The sequence below is a fragment of the Diceros bicornis genome, chromosome 39, assembly GCF_020826845.1.
Source record: "Diceros bicornis minor isolate mBicDic1 chromosome 39, mDicBic1.mat.cur, whole genome shotgun sequence".
Classification (NCBI taxonomy): domain Eukaryota; kingdom Metazoa; phylum Chordata; class Mammalia; order Perissodactyla; family Rhinocerotidae; genus Diceros; species Diceros bicornis.
The window spans coordinates 23,190,344-23,214,030 of record NC_080778.1 but is presented as its reverse complement, the minus strand read 5'-3'; the positions used below and the strand labels follow the sequence as shown (position 1 = coordinate 23,214,030).

Below are 23,687 nucleotides of genomic sequence, written 5' to 3'. Positions count from 1 at the left end.
TGTTATCTTCATCTCTGTATGGTCATCGTAGTGGACTGAATGTTTATGTCCCCCCAAAATTCATATGTTGAAATGCTATCCCCCAGCGTGATGATATTTCAAGTGGAGCCTTTGGAAGGTAATTAGATCATGAGGGTGGAGCCTTCAGGAATGGGATTAGTGGCCTTATAAGAAGAGACCAGAGAGCTAGCAAAGCTAGTTCTTTTTCGACCGTGTGAGGATACAAGAAGTCGGCAGTTGGCGACCCTGAAGAGGGTTCTCGCCAAGAGCCCAACCAGGTTGGCACCATGATCTCAGACTTCCAGGCTCCAGAACTGTGAGAAATAAATGTGTATAGTTTAAGCCATGCAGTCTATGGTACTTTGTTACCTGAATTGACTGAGACAGTTATGGTTAGTTTTTTATATCCTAGAATTTTAAAATCCTTTAATATAGGTTAGTAAGCGATGTCATCTTCCTGGCAGGTAAGTGAAATTTAAAGGAAAGTGCCCACAATATCCCCTGATGCTGGGCCCTGCCTTTCAATGAGGTCTTGATTCCTTTCCCGTGTCAGGATCCAGGTTCCTGGAAACCAGAAACTCTGATGAAGAGGAGCCAACCTGCCATTGTCTCTACCGTGGTTGTGCTCATCAAAGGCATTTCTTGGATGTTTGTGCGTGGCTATTCCTTTGTAAGCCTTGTTGTACAGATATGGTCCCTATCCTCTAAGAATTTAACAATTTAAGAAGAACAGTGAACGTGAACATAGATGTTATAGCTGTGGTGACATACAAACAAAAGAAACATGAAAAATTCAGCCAATTTTGTGGAAGCTTTTAGGATGAAGAATCAATGAAGAACCATATAAGTATTGTGCTTACTCTGTATATGCCAGAGTGACTGTGTTTAGCGTTAGGATGAGTAAGAGGGCCATTGATGCTTAGGAGTAATCACTGTTACTTACCAAGACTTCCTGGGACAACTTGCATTGTTCATCATAGACGCCAATGGTAACGCAAATTGACTTGATTTCATCGTCATAGGTTTCTTTGAAGGACAGTATAGCCCAGATGTAGTGGTGTCAGGTGTCAGGATCAGCCATTTGTTAGTTGTGTGACCTTGGGCAACTTACTAAACCTCTTGGTGCCTGAGTTTCCTCATGGGTCAAAAAGGGATAATAATGGTGCATACCTCATAGGGTTGTTATGAGGATTAAATGAGATATATAGAATACCTAGATTATACCATGGTAAGCACTCAAAGGTTTCTTGTTAGGAAAATATTGAAAATACCCTCTATCAGAAATGGATCCAGCAGGCAGAAAATCAATAACGACATAGTTGATTGTTGAACTAGTTATAATTAACATCTATAGACTACTTTATCCAACAACAGCAGAATATAAATTCTTCTCAGACACCAGCCCGGTGGCGCAAGTGGTTAATTGCACACGCTCCACTGTGGTGGCCCAGGGTTCGCCAGTTCGGATCCCGGGTGTGCACCGATGCACTGCTTGGCAAGCCATGCTGTGGTGGTGTCCCATATAAAGTGGAGGAAGATGGGCACAGATGTTAGCCCAGGGCCAGTCTTCCTCAGCAAAAAAAGAGGAGGATTGGCAGATGTTAGCACAGGGCTGATCTCCTCACACTAAATAAATAAATAAATAAATAAAATAAATAAAATAAATAAATTCTTCTCAAGCTCACATGGAACATTCACCAAGATAGACCACGTTCTTGGCCGTAAAACACACCTTAACAAATTTAAAGGAATAGAAATCATACAGTGTGTGCTCTCAGACCACAATAGAGTTAAACTAGAAATCAATAATAGACAACTGGAAAATCTCAGAATATCTGGACATTAATCAATACACTTACAAATAACACATAGGTCAAAGAAGAAATCCCAGGAGGAATTGAAAAATATTTTGAACTAAATGAAGATGAAGCATAACTTATCAAAATGTGTTGGATGCGGAAGAAGCAGTGCTTAGAGGAAAATATGTAGCATTGAATGCGTACATTAGAAAAGAAGAAAGAACTGAAATCAATAATCAACTTTCCACCTTAGGAAACTAGAAAAAGAAGAGCAATCTAAATCTAAAGTAAGCAGAAGAAAAGAAGTAATAAAAATTAGAGCAGAAATCAATGAAATTGAAAATGGGAAATCAGTTGAGAACAATGAAACCAAAAGCTGGTTCTTTGAATAGATCAATAAAATTGATAAGCCTTTAGTGAGGCTAACTAAGAAAAGAAGAGGGAGTGTAAAAATTACTAATATCAGAAATGAAAATGAAAGAGGGGACATCACCTCTGATCCCTTGGACGTTAAAAGGAAAATAAGGGAATACTGTGAACAACTTAATGCCCACAAATTTGATAAACTAGATGAAATGGACCAACTCTTTAAAAGACACAGTCTTTCAAAACACACAAGAAGAAATAGACTATCTCATAGGCCTATATCTATTAAAGAAATCAAATAATTAATTACCTTCCAAAACGAAAAGCACCAGGCCCAGATGGGTTTACTGGTGAATTCTGCCAAACATTTAAGGAAGAAATTATGCCAAGTCTCTGCAGTCACTTTTGGAGGATAGAAGCAGAGGGAACACTTCTTAATTCATTCTATGAGGTCAGCATTAGCCTAATACCAAAACCAGACAAAGACATTACAAGAAAAGAAAACTGCAGAGCAATATCTCTCATGAACATAGATTCAAAATTTTTTACAAAATATTAGCAAATTGAATTCAACAATATATAAAGAATTATACACCATGACCAAATGGGATTTATCCCAAATAGGCAAGGCTGGGTCACCATTCGAAAATCAGTTAATGTAATCCATCACATCAACAAGCTAAAGAAGAAAAACCACGTGATCATATCAATAGATGCAGAAAAAGCATTTGACAAAATCCAGCACCCGTTCTTGGTTAAAAAAACTCTCAGTAAACTAGGAATAGAGGGGAACTGCTTCAACTTGGTAAAGACTATCTACGAAAAACTTACAGCTAACGTCATACTTAATGGTGAGAAGGTAGAAGCTTTCCCACTAAAATCAGAAACAGGGCAAAGATGTCGGCTCTCATCACTCCTTTTCAACATCATACTGGAAGTCCTAGCTGATGCAGTAAGACAAGACAAGAAAAGAAAAGGTATACATATTGGGAAGGAAGAAATAAAACTATCGTTGTTCACAGATGATATGATTATCTATGTAGAAAATCCGAAAGAACTGTCAAAAATACTCCCGGAACTAATGAGTGATTATAGTAAGGTTGTAGAATACGAGGTTAATATATGAAAGTGAATTGCTTTCCTATATACCAGCACCGAACGAGTGGAATTTGAAATTAAAAACACCTCCCTCTCAGGACTGGCCCCATGACTTAGTAGTTGGGTTTGGCATGCTCTGCTTCAGCAGCCTGAGGTTCTCAGGTTCAGATCCCGGGCATGGACTTATACCACTCGACAGCCATGCTGTGGTGGTGACCCACGTACAAAATAGAGGAAGATTGGCACAGAGGTTAGCTCAGGGCGAATCTTCTTCAGCAAAATAAAAATAAATAAATAAAAAACACCTTCCTCTCAATTTTCTATGAACCTAAAACTGCTCTAAAATCATAGTCTTTTAAAATATATATTTAAAATGTGGAATCGACGAGGTCAGATAATGCTTTTAGCTTACTTTTTGCCTTTTGGTTTTTGGAGTGGTCTGTGTTATGGTAACAATGAGGAAAAAACTGCTCTCCAGAGAACTTGTTCCTTAAACTAAAACTTGTTCTTGAATGCAGAAAAACAGAATTCTTTATTCATGATTTGACTTATCACTAGTTAGTAGTCTCTTATGCACAATGAGTAAAGTACTTATTGTCCACAAATGAATGTCATTATTTTGGTGTTAAAAATATCTGTGCATGGGGTTAGGGAGAGAAGGGGGTTGTGGGGAAGGAGGTGGGTGTGCTTATAAAAGGGCAACATGAGAGATCCTTCTGGTGACAGGGACTGTTCACTATCTTGACTGTGGTGGTGGATATGTGAGCCTAGAGGTGATAAAATTCTATAGAACTAAATACACGCACACACAAACTAGTGTAATGAAACTGGGGAAATCTTGAAAGACCAGTGGGTTGTATTAACATAAATATACTGATTGTGATTTTGTACTTTAGTTTTGTGAAATGTTACCATTGGGGGAAACTAACTAAAGGGTACTCAAGATCTCTTTTAAAACCACATGTAAATCCGCAATTATCTCAATAAAATTACAATTAAAAAATGCATGTGCAACTATTATATAAAACTAATAAATAATTTTTATTTTTGTTTCTAGGTTGTTCCCACCTGATTGACAACTATCCTTGGCCTTTGTAAGTTGATATTTTAAATTTTTTATGCTCCATCTCCAACATTTTGTATTTTCTAGTTACACGAGAGTACTTTTCTAGAGAACTGGGAGCAACACTTTTTAATTATTTGCTTCTTATATTATTATAAGGTCTGTTTCACTTTTCTGATACCATTAGATGATAAATAGTTATTTTGAGGAAGTTTGAATTACAGGTCTAGGGCCATCTGTTTCTCTGGAGTGGCTTCCTATCAGGGTTATGATTGGTGGGAGCTAAGTGCCATCTGTGAAGCTGAGGTTGTATATACATCCATCCTGCTGGACGTGACAGCCTTCACCCGGAACCTCTTTGTGGCAGATGGTAAGAGGGACCCAATAGCGCGGGAGAAAGCCACTAGTGTGAGCCGTTTGACTAGTGAGGTAAAATGAATTCTGTTTCATTGACCTGTGAAAATCTGCAATTAGATGAAATAAGGGGAGGATTCCAGATTGGGAGAATTTAGCTTCCTTCCCAGTTTATCATTTGGAGTAGCTATATTTCTGTTCCTTAAATTTTTCTTCGTAGTGTATTGATAAAAACTTAAACTGCTATTTTAGTAATGGGGAGGTTTTTTTTAATTCAGTAAAATCCAAACATTTCAAATGGGGAGATTTGAACAAATATTTTTTTTATTGATGTCATAATAGTTTATAACATTGTGAGATTCCACTTGTACATTATTATTTGTCAGCGTATAAATGTGCCCCTTCACCCCTTGTACCCACCCCCCAACTCCCTTCCCCCTGGTAACTCCCAAGCTTGAACATTTTTAACCTGAAAAAGTGAATTATTCCCTGTATCACTGAAAACATTTACAACATTACGTGGGTTTTACTTGGCTAACTTCTTAGAATAGAGACTGCATTGCTAGTATGGAAAAATAAGGTTATGAATTATAACGTGCAGCCAATAGTTTTGATTTATATATGTCATCATATTGCTGGAGAAGAACTGAAATATGCTAAACTAATTTTAAAGACATCTTTGAGAAATATTGTCTGAAGATGGCTTTGCTTTTCATCATGTTAGCAATGGAGGATAATATTGTTACCAAGTAACATAATGAGAATTTGCATTCTCTGACAGTATCTGAATCAATATCTTGAATCTTGTTCTAGTAGGTTTTATTTCCCCTATTTCGAGGCTGCCAGGAAGAAACACACCTCTAATACAGTCTTCCTCAAAGTATATGCCTTGGAATACTCATTCCTTTTGATGTTAACTGACGTTATATGGGAAAAAGGCCTATGGTCTTCTAAGTTTGGGGGAAAATAACTTAATTAAAATTAAATTAGACGTTTCCAACAACTGATTACCTAAGAAAACCTTTGGTCTACAGTGTTTCTCAAACATGTTTCACAATGTAACCCCTATGTCATTAAATATACCATAGGACCAGTGCTCCATGGAACATTCTTTGGGAAATATTGCTTTAAAATTTAGGAAATTGATATAAATGACAAGATCTGTTGTACATTTTTCACAATGATAGCAAAATAAGGACGTTTGAGCTAATGGAGGAAGTGTAGCATAAAAGGACTGTTGAACTAGCCTAAAACAGTTGACATAGAATTAAGCATAAATAATTATCTTGAAAGTAAAATTGGGTAATATATTCTTCCTTGTTGTAGTCATCTACTAATTCCCGTGTCACTGTTCCTCATTCCTTGAAGATTTAGTTCCTGGCTCACTGTCCTTCTCTCCAAGACTGATGTGTCCTAATTCTGGGTGATTTTAAGGCCACATAGGTGTCCTTCCAATGCTCTGACTTCTCACTTTCTTAACTTCCTCTCCGTCAATGATCTTGTCTCCCACTTTTTCAGCCATGTCCTCCCATGGTCATGCTGTGGACCTAGTCATTAACAATAACTGTTTCCCTCAGTGATCTTGATTTCAAACATCCCGTCCTCCACCAGTCCCCCAACCCCAACAAATAAATGCTTAACTTCACCTAGACATTCCACTTCTCTGCTGCCCCGCAGTTCCTTCACATCTCACATCCTTCCTTACTCAACGTAAATAGCCTACCCTATCATTAAAATCACCCATACGCTCGCCTCCCTTGTCCCTCCTCCTTGCCTTGTTGTACTTAGCTGTGTAAGTCCCAGAGCCTTGGTCTGCCTGTTCCACGCCTGCAGCTGTCCAGCTGAACACAGCCGGGGGGGAATACCCAGTCATGGTCACTGGTCTTACTTGAACTCTTAGATTGCTAACCTCAGTGGGCCCCTAGTGTTTTCTGGCAACTTGGACAGTTAATTCCCAGGAAAATATTTAAGACACATTTCTCTTTAAACTTCCAGTTCTTCTTCTCCTATTCTCCCTCTCAACTGATGACCCTGTTTCCTTTTTCATTGATAAGCTAGAAATACCCCAAAGAGAGCCTCCATAAGCTCCCATCATGTCTGCCCATCCACCTGCACCCGTACCTTACGTTCTGCCTTCTCTTCTTCCTCCCTGGATGAACTGTCCATTCCACATCCAGTCTAAAGCTTAGCTTGTAGTTATGTTCTTAGATTCCATCCTCTCATCTGCTCGAGGATATTGCGTAGCATTTGTCCCTTCTCTCCCCTGCATTACGGATTCCCTCCCCCCTTTATTTAAAAAAACTTAACTCCCATTTCATCTAGTTACCACTCCATTTCATTTCCCTGTTTCCTTTTACACAATTCCTCAGTCTTTACTTTCTTTCTCTCCATTCTGTCTTGATCCCATTTCCGTCAGGCTTTGGTTCTCACCATTCCACCAAAACTGTCGTGAGTGCCACTGATGACCTCCATATTGCACATCCGGCAGTTAGTTCTCAGTCGTGATCTTACTTGACCTATCAGTAGCATTGACCCAGTCGATCACACTTCTCCGTGAAACACTTTGCCCCCTAGTCTTCCGAGTCTCCGCATTTTCCCAGCTGCCCTCCGGTTGCCATGACCACTCTCATTGGTCTTTCTTGCAGATACCTCTTCATTGCCCTGACCTCCCAACAGTGGGTGTCCCAGGGCACAGTCCCTGCACTGTTTCTCTGTCTACACTCACCCCCTAGCTAACCTCATTCAGGTTTTAATGACATTTCTATGCTGGTAACTACCAAATTTGTATTTCCAGTATGAACCTCTCTCCTGAACTCCAAGTTTAAATATCCAACTGCTGCGTGTCTGGTAGGCATATCACACCCAACGTGTCTGCAGCTGAGCTCCCCGCTCCCAACCAAACTTTCTCCTTCCTTAGTCTTCCTCACCTTAGTCAACGGCAACGCTATTCCTCCAGTTGCTGAGGCCAGACTCTTTGGCACCGTCGTCATCTCTTCTTTCTCTCACCCTCTACACATCCAGCTGTCAGGAAATACTATCAGCTCTACCTTAAATATATCCAGAAGATGACAGCTTCTCTGCCACTACCATATTGGTCCAAGTCTTCAGCATCTTCTTATTAAAATAGCCTCCTAACTGGCCTCCCTGCTTTTATACTTGCTCCAAACAGCAGCCAAATAAATTATTTAAAACTCTTAAGTCTGCTCATGTTACTTTTCTGCTCCAATGACCCAGTGCCTCTCTTCACAGAGGCTTTTCAACTGCTACATGATATGGGCCCCCATGACCTCTGACCTAACCTTTTACTGCTCCGCCTCACTCACTGCCTTAGCTACACCAATATTCTTGTTCCTACATCAAGTTTTACAGAAATAGCCACAGAACTTGCTTCCGTACCTCCTTCGGATCTTTGCTAAATTGTCGCCTCCTCACCCACACCTTCTCTGACCAGCCTAGTTCAGATTGCCACTGTTTCTCTCTGCTTTACCCTCCCAGCACTTCCTCTCTCTTCAGTATTTTATTTTCTTAATCACCATCTGATGAAAAGAAAATATACATATCTGATGTATATTTTACTTGTTTGTCTCCCTTCAGTCGAAGATGAGCTCCTCAAGGGTAGAATTTTTGTGTGTTTTGTTCACAAAGATGAGAAAGTGAGATGGGGAAAGGGAGTGTGTGGTGGTTACTGACTGTGCCTAACATGCTCTTCTCCTGTTTCTCCTGACCACAGAGATGGGTAAGTGAGTCCAGCTGAGGCAATCTTTGTATCTTATCCTTCTGGGATCCTAGTCCTCGGGTGAGCATGTGATCCTCGCCAGGGCAACCGGAGTTTTCCCTGAGATTTTGACTTTTCTGACTGGAGCTGGCAATAAAGACATAATTCATGTCTTGTCATGAATCCCCTTAGCTGTTAACAGACCATTAGACAAAAGATAAATACAGCCGTATACTATAATGACATAAGGAAAGACTGCCATACTACAGGCATACCCTTTACTAATATGAAGAATAAGACTATCACTATTGGAGCTCTAGTCTCAAAATAGATAATATAACAAGTTTTTAATGCTTTTGGAACACTCACAAAAATTGTCCATATACTAGATGACAAAAAATTAATGATACAAAAAGAATATTAGAGCAGATACAGAGGACAATCAGAAAATTTTAAGTGAATACTGTATAAAGTTCTACTTAAATAAACTTTAAAATTTTGTGTATAAGACACTAAAGAAGGTTATTTTGACCTAGTTTGCCTGTTTGACTGATGAATTCTTCCTAATGTTCATGCAGTAGTTACTTCAATGCTACGTGACTTCCACAGCTCAGAAAGATAAAATAGATACATTTAAGAGGGTTATATAACCCTCATTAAAACCTAATAGTGAACACAAAAATTTTAAGATATTTACTGTCAGTTATGAGAATCAATGTAAGATCTGCAAATAAGATTTTAAAAAGAGCTATCTCTGACCAAATAAGACTTACCCTCAAGAGTACAAAGCTGATATAATATTTGGGAATCCTATGCGCAAACTACATCATATCAGTAATTTTTTCTTAAATTTGAACTCAGAGTCCCCTGGAACATTTAATGACATTTAGCAGTGATTTCTGATAATCTCTTAGGAATCATACTTCCTTACTGTGGTACCAAATATTTGTTTTCAACCATTATCACATTTCTTATTAACAGCAAAACCCACCAATATTTCCACCAACATCAGTAGTAGTGACATGACATCTGGTAACATGGTTGATTAAGTTCTCACCAGTGCAGTGAGACAGAAAAGTAACTAGTTATTAGAAGAGGAGATAACACTAACATGTTATAGGCGATATGATGATAGACCTATACCATCCTGAAAATCAATTATAGAACTCTTAGAATTAATGCAATCCCACGAAATAGGTAAATGATAAATATACATTCAATGGCAATAATTAGAACCTTAAGATAATAGCTTCATTTTTGTTGGCTAGAAAGAAACCAACATACCAAGAATAACTCAAAGAGGAAATGTGTATTTTCAGAATTTTCTCCAGTAAGTGTACATAGCTTTGTTACCAGAAAGTAAATAATAAGATCTTAAGAAAGCAGAATATAAGTTCAAAAATCTTGTGCTGGAGATCAAGGGGCCAGCCTGGTGGTGTAGTGGTTAAGTTCGGCACGGTTCCACTTTGGTGGCCCGGGTTTGTGGTTTTGGATCCTTGGCGCAGACCTACACCACTCATCAAGCCATGCTGTGGCGGCATCCCACATGTCAAGTAGAGGAAGATTGGCACAGATGTTAGCTCAGGGCCAATCTTCCTCACCAAAAAACAACAACAAAAAAATCTAGCGCTGGAGTTCATGCTCAGCTGAATTTTGTCAGTTGTAGGCTTTCCCAGATAACTCAAAAAGAAGTCTGAATGCTTGATTCGAGAACTTTAACTAGATTAAATATGATTAAAAAGCAACTAAAATCTCAATTATCTATTATTTCTAAGTATTGCTGGGAGGAAAACTAGGTTTGAAATTTCTTTCAAGAATATACTTCATTTTTGGGCTGGCCCCGTGGCTTAGCGGTTAAGTGCACACGCTCCACTGCTGGTGGCCCGGGTTCGGATCCCGGGCGCGCACTGACGCACCGCTTCTCCGGCCATGCTGAGGCCGCGTCCCACATACAGCAACTAGAAGGATGTGCAGCTATGACATACAACAATCTACTGGGGCTTTGGGGGGGAAAATAAATAAATAAATAAAATCTTTAAAAAAAAAAAGAATATACTTCAATTTTTTCAGTGTTTATTTGATTAGAAGTTCTTGGGTAAAAAATGAAGAGATCTTGATACTTATAGTAAGTGGTTCCTAATACCATTTCATTACTGAGAATTTGAAGTGTTCTATCGGAATTTAGTTCTACAAGCTCTCTTTTTAAGAGCTATAAATTAGGGAGCAAACAGCATGGTGGAGAGCACAAGTTTCAGAACCAAGTATAGCCTGGCTTGAATCTGGCTGCGATGCCAATAAGTACATGACTATGAGCAAGTTAATGAACCTCTCTTAGCCACAGTTTGTCTATTTTTTTTGGTGAGGAAAATTCGCCCTGAGCTAACATCTGTGCCAGTCTTCCTCTATTTTGTGTGTGGGACACTGCCACAGCATGCCTGACTAGGGGTGTAAGTCCACACCCGGGATCCAAACCCATGAACTCAGGCCACTGAAGCAGAGTGCACCAGACTTAACCACTACACCATGGGGCCAGCCCCACAGTTTGCCTTTTATAAAATTGACATAATGATAGCTGTGAGGCTTATGAGGATTGAGATGATAGACCTGGCCATTAGGAACATTCGGTAACTATTAATCCTTTAACTAATCATATATTGCTCAATATTATAAGCTTGAGATACTAGTAATGTTATTTTACAATATATTTTATAGAGAAAATAATCTTTTATTATTTATATCATTATATATAGTAAATTTTGAAAAATCGTATATTTTTATGGAAAAGGAAATGACTAGGAGACATAGGCTGCCCTCTAATGTGACCCCAGACAAGTCACTTTTTGCATTTTTAAGCTTTTAGATAATCTCTACATCTTAGCCATGTAGAGAGGATGAAATGAGATAATGAGATAATGTAGATTTCTCAGTACTTATTTGTAAATATACAGCACTAATGCAAATGTAAGGATTTGGAATTTCTTGCTGAGGGGACTTCCACCATGAGATCTAGCCATGAAGAACTGGATCTTTTTTTTTGGCCTTAAACAGCCAAAAAAAAAAAAAAAAAAGAAAAGAACATAAAATATATGAAACGGAGCTTTTCAGACATTGGACAAGAAGTGGCGTAAGACAGTGAATCCTGAGAGAAAGGAAACAGATGATGTGCCCAAAGCCACAGTGTGAGAAGGGGAACCCAAACACGGCCCAGTGGTCACCCTGGATTGCGGTGATAGAGTTGGGCATTCAGGGAGGCTGAGGCAGCTAGAAGTTGCAGGACAGAGCACCAGAGGAGAGAGTTGCACAAAGAGAGCATTCTGGAGGTCTTCAGAGGGTTCCCCTGGAGTCTTCAGCTGAGTATTGATTGGTGTGTGCATGTGAGAGAACTAGCCAAGGCTGGGAAAAAAAACCCTGGATAGGAAAACGTAGCTCACGTAGGGCTGAGAAGTATGTGTCCCCGCCATTCAGAGTAGAAAACCTTGTAATACAAGTGGCATTAGATGGAGTACTGAGAAGAGTAGTGGCCTAGGCAAACTCAGTCCTAGACTAAAGGTTGCTCTGATCTTTCCTAAAAAAATCTCAAAAGTAAGCTATTAAAGAGGGATCATAAAACATTTTCTGTAAAGGGCCAGATGGAAAATACTTTAGGCTTTGCAGGCCATATGATCTCTGTTGCAACTACTAATCTCTGCCATTGTAATGTTAAAGTAGCCATAGATAATATGTAAATGAATAGGGATGCCTATATTCCAATAAAACTTTATTGACAGAAATAGGCTATGGGCCAGATTTGTCCTATGGGCCGTAGTTTGCAGACTCCTGGTTTAAAGGATCAAATTGTTTCTAGTAGCTTAACTCCATCTCACAGCAAAGCTCAGGAATATTTAAAGAAATACAAAATATCCAGCACCTAACAAGGGAAAGGATGCAATGTCTAGCATTCAATCAAAATTTACCAGATGTGCAAAGAAACAGGAAAATTCAATAGTGAAGACAAAAATCAATCAATAGAAGTAGACTCAGAAATGACGTAGATGTAACAAAGATATTAATAAATTTAGTAAACAGATTTCATTTAAGTTATTAAGATTTTAATAAACATGTTTACTAAAAAAAATATTAAAACAGTTATCACAACTATGTTCCATATGTTCAAGATAGTAGAGGAAAGCATGAGTGTGTTAAGGAGAGACATGAAAGCTATAAAAAGACCCAAATTGATCTTCTAGAGACAACATAAACATCTGAGATGAAAAATACACTGGATAGGATTAACAGCAAACTAGACATCGCAGAATGATTTTGTGAACTTGAAGATACAGCAATAGAAATTACACAAAATAAGACACACACACAAAAACTTTTCAAAACAGCCCATCAGTGAGCCATGGGACAACTTCAAATAGCCAAATATATGTGTAATTGGAATCTCCAAAGGAAAGAGGGAACAGAAAAAAATATTTAAAGAAATAATGGCTGAAAGTTTGCTAAATTGGTTGAAAACAGTAAGCCCACAAATCTCAGAAGCTCAGTGAATACCTAGCAAGTACCAAAAAAATGAAGAAAATTACACCAAGGCATACCATAATCAGATGATTTAAAACCAGTAATAAAGAGAAAGATTTTAAAGCAGAGAATAAAAACATTGTAAATTTAGGGGAACAGAGAATGACAGCAGAGTTTTCATCAAAAGCAATGAAAGCAGAAGGCAGTGGAGCAACATCTTTAAAGTAATGAAAAAAACCTGTCAACCTCGAAATTGATAGCTAATGAAAATATCTTTCAAAAAAGATAGTGAAATAAAAGCTTTTTCAGACATACAAAAGCTGAAATAATTTATCACCATTAGGCCCACACTATAAGAAATGTTAAAAGAAGCCCTTAGGAAGAAGGAAAATAATATCAGATGGAAATAAAGAGCACCAGAAATGGTAACCACCTGGATAAATGTGTAAGATGTTTTTATTTAAATCTTTTTTAGGGCCAGCCCTGTGGCTTAGTGGTTAAGTGTGCACACTCCGCTGCTGGTGGCCCGGGTTCGGATCCCGGGCGCGCACCGACACACTGCTTCTCCGGCCATGCTGAGGCCGCGTCCCACGTACAGCAACTAGAAGGATGTGCAGCTATGACATACAACTATCTACTGGGGCTTTGGGGGAAAAAAATAAATAAAATTAAATCTTTTTTAAAAAGATAATTTTTTAAACACAAATAGTCAGAATATAGTTGGGGTTTATAACATATAAAATGTATTACTAATTGCACATAGGTCGGGAGGAGAAAAATTGAAATATAATATCCTAAAGTTTTTATCCTATATGTGAAAAAGTATAATATCTCTTGAAGGTATGTTGTAATAAGTTAAGGGTAATACTATAAACCCTAAATCAACCACTAAAATATCAGAACAGAGAGTTATAAGCCAAAGGAGGTAAAATTAAATCAGAAAAAATAGTCCAAAAGAAGGCAAGAAAAAAAAAAAGAAAACAGAACAGATGGGACAAATACAAAACAAATAGCAAGATGCTGCATTTCAACCTAACCATGTCAATAATTACATTAAATATAAATGATCTAAATGGTTAAAAGGCAAAGAATGTCAGGTTAGATTTTTTTAAAAGACAAGAATTAATTAAATGTTGCCTGCAAAACACTTCATATATAAGGACACAAATAGGTTATAAGCTAAAGGATGGAAAACAATATACATTTTAGCTCTAACTGAAAAAAAGAAAGCCTGGAGGGGCTATATTAATATCAAAGTAGAAATTAGAACAAAGAATATTGCCAAGGATAAAAAGGGTTCTTTCATAATGATAAAGTGGTAAATTCATGAAGAGGACATAATGTTAAATGTATATGCACCTAATAATACAGTTTTACTATACATTAAACAGAGAAATAGACAAATACAAAATTATAGTCAGATTTCAACACCCTTCTCTCAATAGATAATAGATCAAGTGGATAGAAAATCAATAAGGATATAGAAGACTGGAACAGCACCACCAACCAACTTGACCTAATTGACATTTATAGAACATTCTACCCAAAAGCAGCAGAATACATTCTTTTCCAGTGCACCCAGAGCATTTATCAAGATAGTTGACTTTTTTTCTTACCCAGCATATGATCTAATTTAAAAGGATTTAAATCATATAAAGAATGTCCTCTGGGGGCCGACCCCGTGGCTAGCAGTTAAGTGCGCACACTCCACTGCTGGTGGCCTGGGTTCGGATCCCGGGTGTGCACTGATGCACTGCTTATCAGGCCATGCTGTGGCGGCGTCCCATATAAAGTGGAGGCAGATGGGCACGGATGTTAGCCCGGGGCCAGTCTTCCTCAGCAAAAAGAGGAGGATTGGCATGGATGTTAGCTCAGGGCTGATCTTCTTCACAAACAAATAAATAAAAAAGAATGTCCTCTGACCATAATGAATTAAATTAGAACAGAAAGATATCTGGAAAAATATCTTGTAACTGAGCAACACACTTCCAAATAACCTGGGGGCACATTCTAGGCCATACAAAACACCTTAAATTTAAAAGAATAGAAACATACAAAATACATTCTCAGACTACAACAGAATTAAATTGGAGATCAATAATAGAAAGATAGCTGGAAAATTCTCAAATATTTGGATATTAAACAGCACACTTCTGAATAACCCACGGGTCAAAGAAGATTTCTCACAAAAAGTTTTAAAATATTTTAAACTGAAAGAAAGTGAAAACACAGTTTATAAAAATGTGTGGGATGCAGCTAAAACAGTGCTTAGAGGGAAATTTATAGCATTAAGTGCATATATTAGGAAAAAAGATTTAAAATCAGTAACCTAAGTTTCCACCTTACGAAACTGGAGAAAGATAAGCAAATTAAGTCGCAAGCAGAAGAAAGTAAATAATAAAAATCAGAGAAGTCAACACAATTGAAAATAGGAAAGCCGTAAAGAAAATCAACAAAAAGAAAAACTGGTTCTTTAAACAAGATCAATAAAATGATGAACCTATAGCCAGGCTAACCAAGGAAAAAAGAGAGAAGACGTAAATTACCAACATCAGGAATGAAAGAGGGGCCATTACTGCTGATCTCATGGATATTAAAGGGCTAGTAAGGGAATACTACAAATAACTTCTGCCCACAAATTTGATAACACCCTTGGATGAAATGGGCCAATTCCTAGAAAGATACTTAAAAACTATCAAAACTCACTCAAGGAGAAAAAGATTATCTGAACACCCCTATTATCAAAGAGATCAATAGTCAAAACAAAAATGAAAACAACCACCAAAAGAAGCCTTTCAGTAAAGAAAACACCAGGCCAAAATGATTGCACTGGTGAATTTTACCAAGTAACCCATGTGATGAAAAAGAAATGAGAAGAGAAATTGGAAAGTATTTTGAACTGCGTGAAAATGGAAACATATTTCCAAATAACTAGGATGCAACTATAGCAGTGCTTAGAGGGAAATTTATAGTACTACATGCCAATAATAGAAAAGAATAGCCTCAAATTAATGGTTCAAGGTAAGGGAGTATTAAAGTTGTCTTCAAATGTCTGAATGCCTTTATTGAAAAACATATTTGTTTCATGTTGTTGAAGACAAGTAGGGGTGGTTATAAAAAGGTGACTCTTAGCTCTTCATTGTAAAGAAATAACCATCAGACTTCCCCAGCTGTGGGCTGAGTTTCTTTAGCAAGACACGTTCCTTTAGATATTTTTAAGGGTTCTTTCCAACTATCAATTTCTGAGATAAATGGTAGTGAAGGAAAAAAGTATTTCTCAATGTTAACAGGCCTATGGATTAACACATACATTTAAAATAGTGTGTTATATTGTAGGTAATGCAATATAAGAATGAGCAGTAATTTTAAAAACCACAGAACCGTAGAATTGGAAGCAGCCGTAAATAGTGTCTAGTTAAACAGCAGTGGCCTCAACTCCTTGCCTTTTTTAATATCAAAGCCTTGGATAATTCTTTTTTTTTAAGGGGGGATCCATTTAAGTTTGCAAATCGACAAAAGCAGTGAAGGAGAACTAAATCACTAAATGACACATTCAGAATTCAGAGAAAATCTCGTCAAGCTCAAGGACAATCAGGAATTATTCTAGATGTGCTTGCGTACTAGGTAAAAGGTTAGATAAACGTCACCTTCTCTCTGGCTCTCCCAGACTTAGTGGCCTCTGTCTCCGTCTTCCCCCAGTATCCCGTACACTGTGTACTTTAGCATCTCCATACCACCATCTGTCTATAGGGTGTTATGAAAAATAACACAGGAGTCAAAAATAAGGTTTGCCATTTATCACTGGCAGTCTTTTCTTGTGCTAGAAAGTTATCTGTTTTCTCCTAGTGAGCAGTGTGAGGGTCAAATGAAAAAAGATAACGTATTAGTTCTTTGAAAACGTTAAAGCACTAGCTGTATGCAACAAATGTTCCTGTTATGTATTTTTCTCTTCATGTGGGCAACGGTCTGTGTATTTCTGCCTAGCAACAATACATTTCTACTTAAAAATGGTTAAATGGCAAGAAGTTAAGCTGATTGTACAGAAAAACCACGTTGCTGCTCTATAGCAACCAGGGATTTGCCTCAATTAGCTTTTTTCAAGACAGTTCAATTAGTGTTTGTATTTTGTATAGTAGCTTATCTTTTATGACAGTTTGATATTGGTTTATTACTTGGCCCCATAAAATCCTAGACTCTAGTGCTAAATTTTTAGTGCTAGAGGGAATCATCTAATCCAGAGGCTGAAAGTTAATTTTTATGTCTTTTTATTGAAACGGAAGCATTTTTTTTTCCCCTTTTAACACGTTTTGCATTGGTTTGATTTTCCACATCAATGATCATAGTTCCCATTATTGAGCACTTGTTGTTATAGGCTAACACCGCTCTAGGTGCTTTGTCCAAGTTATCTAATTTGATCCTTCACAAACCCTGTGAGAGAAGATATTCTTCTTCTTTTATAGATGAGGAAACTGAGGTTCTGAAAAGATTAATTGCTTAATTTATGAAACTAAAATATAAATATGGATCGATCTGACACTGGAGTCCAAACTCTTAAGCACTACCTCATTGAATGAAAGTGGTACAGTGCATTAGGCTTGGAAATAGACATGATTACTTGTTTACTATAGCTGTAGTGAGAGAACCTCGGTGAATAATTAGATACATATGTGGTAGCTAGGTACAATGGAGATAGCATGAGATTTAGAAACAGAAGACTAAGTTGTGACTCTGCTACTTATTACTTCTGTGACTTTACTTCTCTTGAGCCTATTTTCCTCGTTCAAAAATAGAAATTAATAAAACCACCTGTCTCAGATGGTTGTGGTGAAGATCAAATGGATGTTCCTAAGAGCTTTGTAAATGCTTTTGAAAAGTATAGAAATGGATCGATGAGTGTATTTTGTCATTTGCCATAGCCTTTCTTTAAGGTGCAAATTTTCTGAGCACTTTTAAAAAATGATTTGATTTATAGGAACTTAGTGAGTTTCCAGGGCAGCTCTTTGGAATTCTGTAATTCCAAAGTGACCTATTATATAAGGAGGTTCTGCTCATAAGACCAGCTTTCTTCGATGAGATACATAGTTTTGGGGGAATGGTTGTTTCACAATACCTTGTAAAGGAGTTCTTGACAGATATGTCTGTCTCTATTTTGGAAGAGTTGGAAGACAGAGGCCCGAGGTCAATCAGCGCCAGAGTCAGCTTTGAGGTTCCTAATATAACTGTCACACTGCTCCTACTAAGAAGCTACTTTTTCTGTGCAGTTTAGAGTTCCGTACTTTCTAAGTACACTTCTGTCCCAACCTGAGAGTAAGTGAGTGTCTTCTCTTTGAGGGCTGTTCAGCATCCTATACAAAATGGCATCTTTGGCAGTCAAATTAATAATCAGTGGATGGGTCCCCCATGTCAGCACTGAAGCTCATAAGATGGGTACGTGGGAAGGTTGTGTTCTGTGTCAGGGAATGAGTCCTCCATACCTTTCATTCCAATATTGTTTATTTTCTTTTTGGTTTAGGAATTTTGAAACTTAACCCGTGTATTCCCATGTTGACTCAGGATTAGCAACAGAAGTGGAATGGAGCACAATAACAATGAACGCATTTGGTTACAGGCTTTCACGAAGGTTGTGTCAAAGAAGCAGTTCAGAATTCAGTGGAGGCTCTGGAAACCTTTTAATTATCTCTGTTGGTGTAGGTAACCAGTCAGCATGATCCATTTCCTTTCCTAGTCCCTCTTGTGATCCATCCCCCTCGAAGCTCATTCACACACAGATTGTCATTTAAGAGCTTAGATGACCAGTTCGGTGATTACCTAGCTCACATCAAAAAGCTAACCTTCTCTCTCTGTTCACGTTTTTGTTTTGCAAACAGAATTTACGAAAACGGACTCTCCCTGTTGGTCGAGTGGCCTTCGCTGGAGATCGGGCCCAGGGAAGCCCTAGGAATTACGGCTCTGAGTTTACCCTATGGTGGTAGTTGACAGGGCGTGAACAAGAAGGGCTGCTCATAGGGCCGTATGCCTATCAGTGTTAGAACTAGTCGGTTGAGAATAAAGCATCCCCAAGAGTTTGGGTACAGTGACATGAAAGCAACGCAGATTAAGTGAGACCATCACTTGTGGGGCTGCGGGATGGAAACAGAAAGGGAGAGTGAGCCAGCGAAGTTTATTTATGGAATGTCAGGGGGCCATTGAGGCTCAGCAGGCCCCAGCAGCGGAGGACTTCCCTCCGAGCTTGTTTTCTCCCTCTGACCTTGGATGAACTAGCGAGCAGTATATTATGCCGGGCGATTGTGCTGGTTTGTCATGGTTAGCATTCTGGACTGTCACTGGAATGTAGGAAACGGATGAGTTTGAATTGAACCATGAGGTGGTCTGCCGGGCCCTCTCCTGTCTCAAGGAAACCTGTCGCTGTTTGTCTGGGCCTGGCCTAATGAAAGCAATGGAGGGAGCTCGAGGTGGGCCTTTGATCTCTTTGTTGCGGCTGCTCCCTGGGAACTCGCTGAAATCAATGCCCTGTTTTCCTGAAGGAATGAATGGCTCTGCCTAACTAGCCTTGTGAAGCCGTGGGGGCATTCACTGCCTCTGTTTATTGACAGCTGAAAAGGAGCACATGGGGTGGAGTGTGGACCTTCGTGTGAAAACCAGGCACAGGGAAAGTTAGACCTCAATTTAACACAGAGGAATTTGGAAATTCACCCCAAAGGAGACGGTGGTTTCTCATGCTTACGTTAGAATTACTCAAGTTTGGGACTAGTGTGTCATGAACAATGGGGGTTCTGTCACAACCGTGTTATAAGTAGGAATATGGTATGCATAATAAATGATGTTAAGTAGTTGATTCAACACCCTCCTCCTTTTTTTAAACGCAGAAGGAGAGACAGCCAAATATTAACCAGGATATCATCAGGTGATTCTTTTATTTTTGCTTTAGGAAGAAAAAATTGATAACTTAAAATAAGCCTTATTAACATAATGTTACTAAGTCTTTAGAGTGTGTCTTTCATTCATTTATGTTTCAAAACAGCTTTGAACTCTCTAAGTTTCACTCCTACTAACTCTTCATGCTCTTCTGGATTGTGTGTGGTGCGTGGGAATATTACGATAATACGTTTATTTTTAAAATCTTGTGTTCTTGGGACATTGTAACTGGAAGTCTGCATCAAACATAAATAAAAGTGACTAATAGACCAATATAGCGCTCGCGATTAGAGCTGTTCATAAATCCTAAAATTACTGCCTTACTCTTGAGAACACAGGAAAAAGTCTTGAGTTTATCACAAGGAGCCATCACCATACCTTCTTTTAGGTCTCCCCTCGCTTGCCTGATTTCCCAGGAAGAATTTATGGCTTCTTCCTCCGGCCCCCAGCCCTTTGTGCACACCTCTATTATAGCACTTAACACATTGCCCCACGGCTCTTTGTTTAGGTGTATTCTTTTAGCTGGAAGTAAAGCGGCTGTGTCGTATTCATTTTTATATCTCCAAGCCCAGCAAAGCTCTTGGCTCCGGGAATGCCTGCTGAATGAATGGGGGTTGATGGCTCCCTGTACATTGCTTTGAATGTAATTACTTATCCAGGCTTCGACTGCAAATACTACGTTTTAGGAAAACCCGATTGATCTATTGTGACCTGATTGGTGCTTTAGCTGTTTAAACTCTTTCCTTTATGGAGAATTATTAAACACTTTTTTGATTTGGCCAGTTTGTTGGGCAATCCATCAGCCTCGGAACAGGAGGCATAGAAAGTGTCTGGCGTTGTCCTTTTCAAACCCAACCTCTCTTCTCTAATATTCTTTCCTAAAAGTAAACCTCAATACAGTGTTTAGATATTTTCAGCAAGAAGGTAGAAAAGCTTTTCATTTAGGGTTCTGTATACTTTCATTTGACCAGATTTAGTGAATGAGTTGGATAAAGCTTCCATTTTATGTGATTTAATTCTATGACATAAAGTTAAATAATGCAAAACCAAACATCCTTTGGCAATTTCTTTAACCCGATTTACTACCCCTGGGTGTTATGAAGCCCTTATCAAAGGAAGCAAACAAACCCCTTTACTTCTCAGTGAGAAGTGGAAGGGAAATTTTGATTCCAAAGGGCTAATAACTACTGTGTTTTCACAGGACCCTACGACAAGCCCAATTTCTGAGCTATTTTCAAGTTAAGACCTATTTCTTTTTAAACCAGAGCCTTAAGTAGGAAATAGTTGTCAACATTCTTTGGGAAAATAACATCTTAAAATCATAATGGAAAATTTTAGAAAATGTGGGAGAAAAAGGTAAGTAAGCACACAAGTACAGGAACAGGCTCATATTTTATTCTCCATGTTATTTGTGTTTTATTTTTACCACCAAGATTATTTTTGAAGAAATCTATTTGGTTTTCTGTTTCAGTTAAAGGAAGGGATGAAGCTTAAAATACAGGTTTACAAACTGGTGAGTGATGGTAGCAGTCTTGTAAAGGAATGAGCATTTGCATGGGTCCTACAAATTTGATAGACTCAGCAAGTTGTGATTCCGAGATTATAGATTTCTTACGAAACAGGAAAATCGCCGTGGCCTTGATCATTGATAGACTCTCGCCCCCAGAAGTATTAACTTGTAGATAAGAAAGCAGTAAGCATAGCACTTCGGTTTTATAACTTGGCTGCTCAGTCCTCCCGGTTCTGGAAGTAATTTCGTGTGACATCATACCCAAGTAGGGAGGGGTCGGGGGTGGAAGGAAAAGTAGGAATCCACACTTTTCCATTTGATTTTCAGCTTTTAGCGCTGAGGCATATCTTTGTCTACGTTGATAGAAAGAACTATATCCAGGCCAAGGAAGTGACGGCAGTTCAAAATTGTGTTCTTGCTATTTTTGTAGAATCAGATAACCTCAACTTGCATGTATCCTCCGTAAGAGAGCCTTTTTCCCAGGACTGAAGACTGCAGTAATATCCAAGAATAATTGGAAGTAATTTAAGAGTCAAACCCTCAAAATAGGTTTGGGATCGACATATATTAGGTCTCTGTGTTTGTGTGTGTTTATCTCCATAAGCAAACTGCCTAGTGGAAAGATACCAGATACCTCCCCCTTAGACGGCTTCCCATCCATCCAGACGGACCAAATAAAGCAGCCCGAGTCCAGGCTTATCTGCTCAGTGAGAGGGAGACGTCCTCCTAATGCGTTAGATTGAATTACAAGCAAGACTGTTCTGAAATACAGATTTAAAATTACCTTCATTGGGTGTGCTGACTGTCACCGCGTTCTGTCCTCCAGGCCTCTCCTCTTGGTAGTAGCCCTGTCTTTGAAAAAAAAATTGGAGTTCAGCGAAGGTGTTTTTTGTTTTTTCGGATTTTTCTTTTTCTGGTTTTTATTTGTGTGTCTGTTTGTCTTTTGGCCTTTTAATGGCCTTTCCTTACTCTTTAGTAGCCTCCTTCCCCTCCTCCCCACTTTACCCTCAGCCCTGATCAGGTACTTGTTTCCTTTTCCCAAAGGATAGTGTTCTCAGTTGACACTTTTAAAAGGTTCTGATCATCGTCTGATTGATGCCTGAGGCTGTGAGGTATTTTTACTTGAATTGGGGTCTCCGGAAAATAATTGCAGATCCGTGCCCGCTCCTTGCCTGCCAGGCCCGGCGGTAGGCACTTACATTAACTCATTTAATCCTCCAAAGGCTCGTGTGCTGTTGGTACAATTATTGTGTCCATTTTACAGGCGGGGAAGCCGAGGCAGAAGGACATTAAACAGATCCCATGAGGTTCCTAAGTGGCTCCAGGTGGCACCTGGATTCGCATCTCGGCATCTGGCCCTGCCACCCACGCTCTTGGCCACATCAGTGTTGCCTCCCTAAATCGAAAAATCCTTTAAGACCTTCAAGGCGTGCCTCTGGAATGTTGGGATATGGCACTACGGCCTGCTGACGGAGGGAGATTTTTGATCCTGGCATTCCTGCATTCATATTCTGTATATAAGTGTCTACTTACGCAGTACCAACGTGGTTTTTCTCAGTGCCCGTTTTTTTTTTAATCTTTTGATTTTTTTCCTCCCTCTAGGATTGCTCTCGTGTCTGATGTGGCCTCTGTTTTATGTCACATCTAAAACTCCTCTGTACTTCACACGTAGAAAGGTAAGTATGCCTCTGCTAAACCCTCTGACTTCTGCCCAGTCTGCTCAGCCCCGTGGTCAGCCGTGAGGCTGTGTTCTCATCCTCGCCTACGTTAGGGCGCACGCCAGCCTTCGCCTCTTCCCAGCACAGGGGATTATGTTCCAGAAAACACTCGCTCGCAGAGAATTTGCATTTGAGGAACTTAAGGCCTTGAGGGACAAATAGAATTGAGGGACATGGAAGCCTATTTTTCACTGTTTAGAATAATCAAGATAACATGCTAAGAATTGTCATTGATATGTATTCTATTAATTTAGAAATAAGGGATATGATATAGTCGATTTTTATTTATCATGACTTGCTTACTAGAAACTTCGTGATCTCTCTCTCTCACATTTTAAACAGATGTTTTAAAATTGTTTTATCTTAAAAATAAACAAATACTAGGGAAAAATTTGGAGTGTTATCCTCCATTTAGAATCCTATTTAGTACGTTACATATATTACAATTCAAAGTCTCTAAATCTTGCTCCTAAAACCGTAATATGAGGTGATTCTCATTTTGCATATATTCTGTCCAAATTGCCTAAAGTTATGAAATAAATGTGCCCCTAAATCCAGTGTTTATTTGGGGGAACTCACGGTTGGCAGGATCCTCATATTTATCAGAAGTTTTTGTTTCTTATCATTCTCCACCATACTTGTGGAG

General features: G+C 38.7%; 1 protein-coding gene across 9 annotated transcripts in view; it reads left to right on the top strand.

Moving 5' to 3' along the window:
• PLAGL1 (PLAG1 like zinc finger 1) overlaps nucleotides 1-23,687 on the top strand; it is a 113,884-nt gene that overhangs the window by 60,309 nt on the left and 29,888 nt on the right. For all 9 annotated transcript variants that reach the window (XM_058534214.1, XM_058534213.1, XM_058534218.1 and 6 more), the window contains 2 exons: nucleotides 4,321-4,357; nucleotides 22,926-22,999. The gene's annotated coding sequence lies outside the window, so the exon portion shown is untranslated. The remainder of the gene's footprint in view (nucleotides 1-4,320; nucleotides 4,358-22,925; nucleotides 23,000-23,687) is intronic.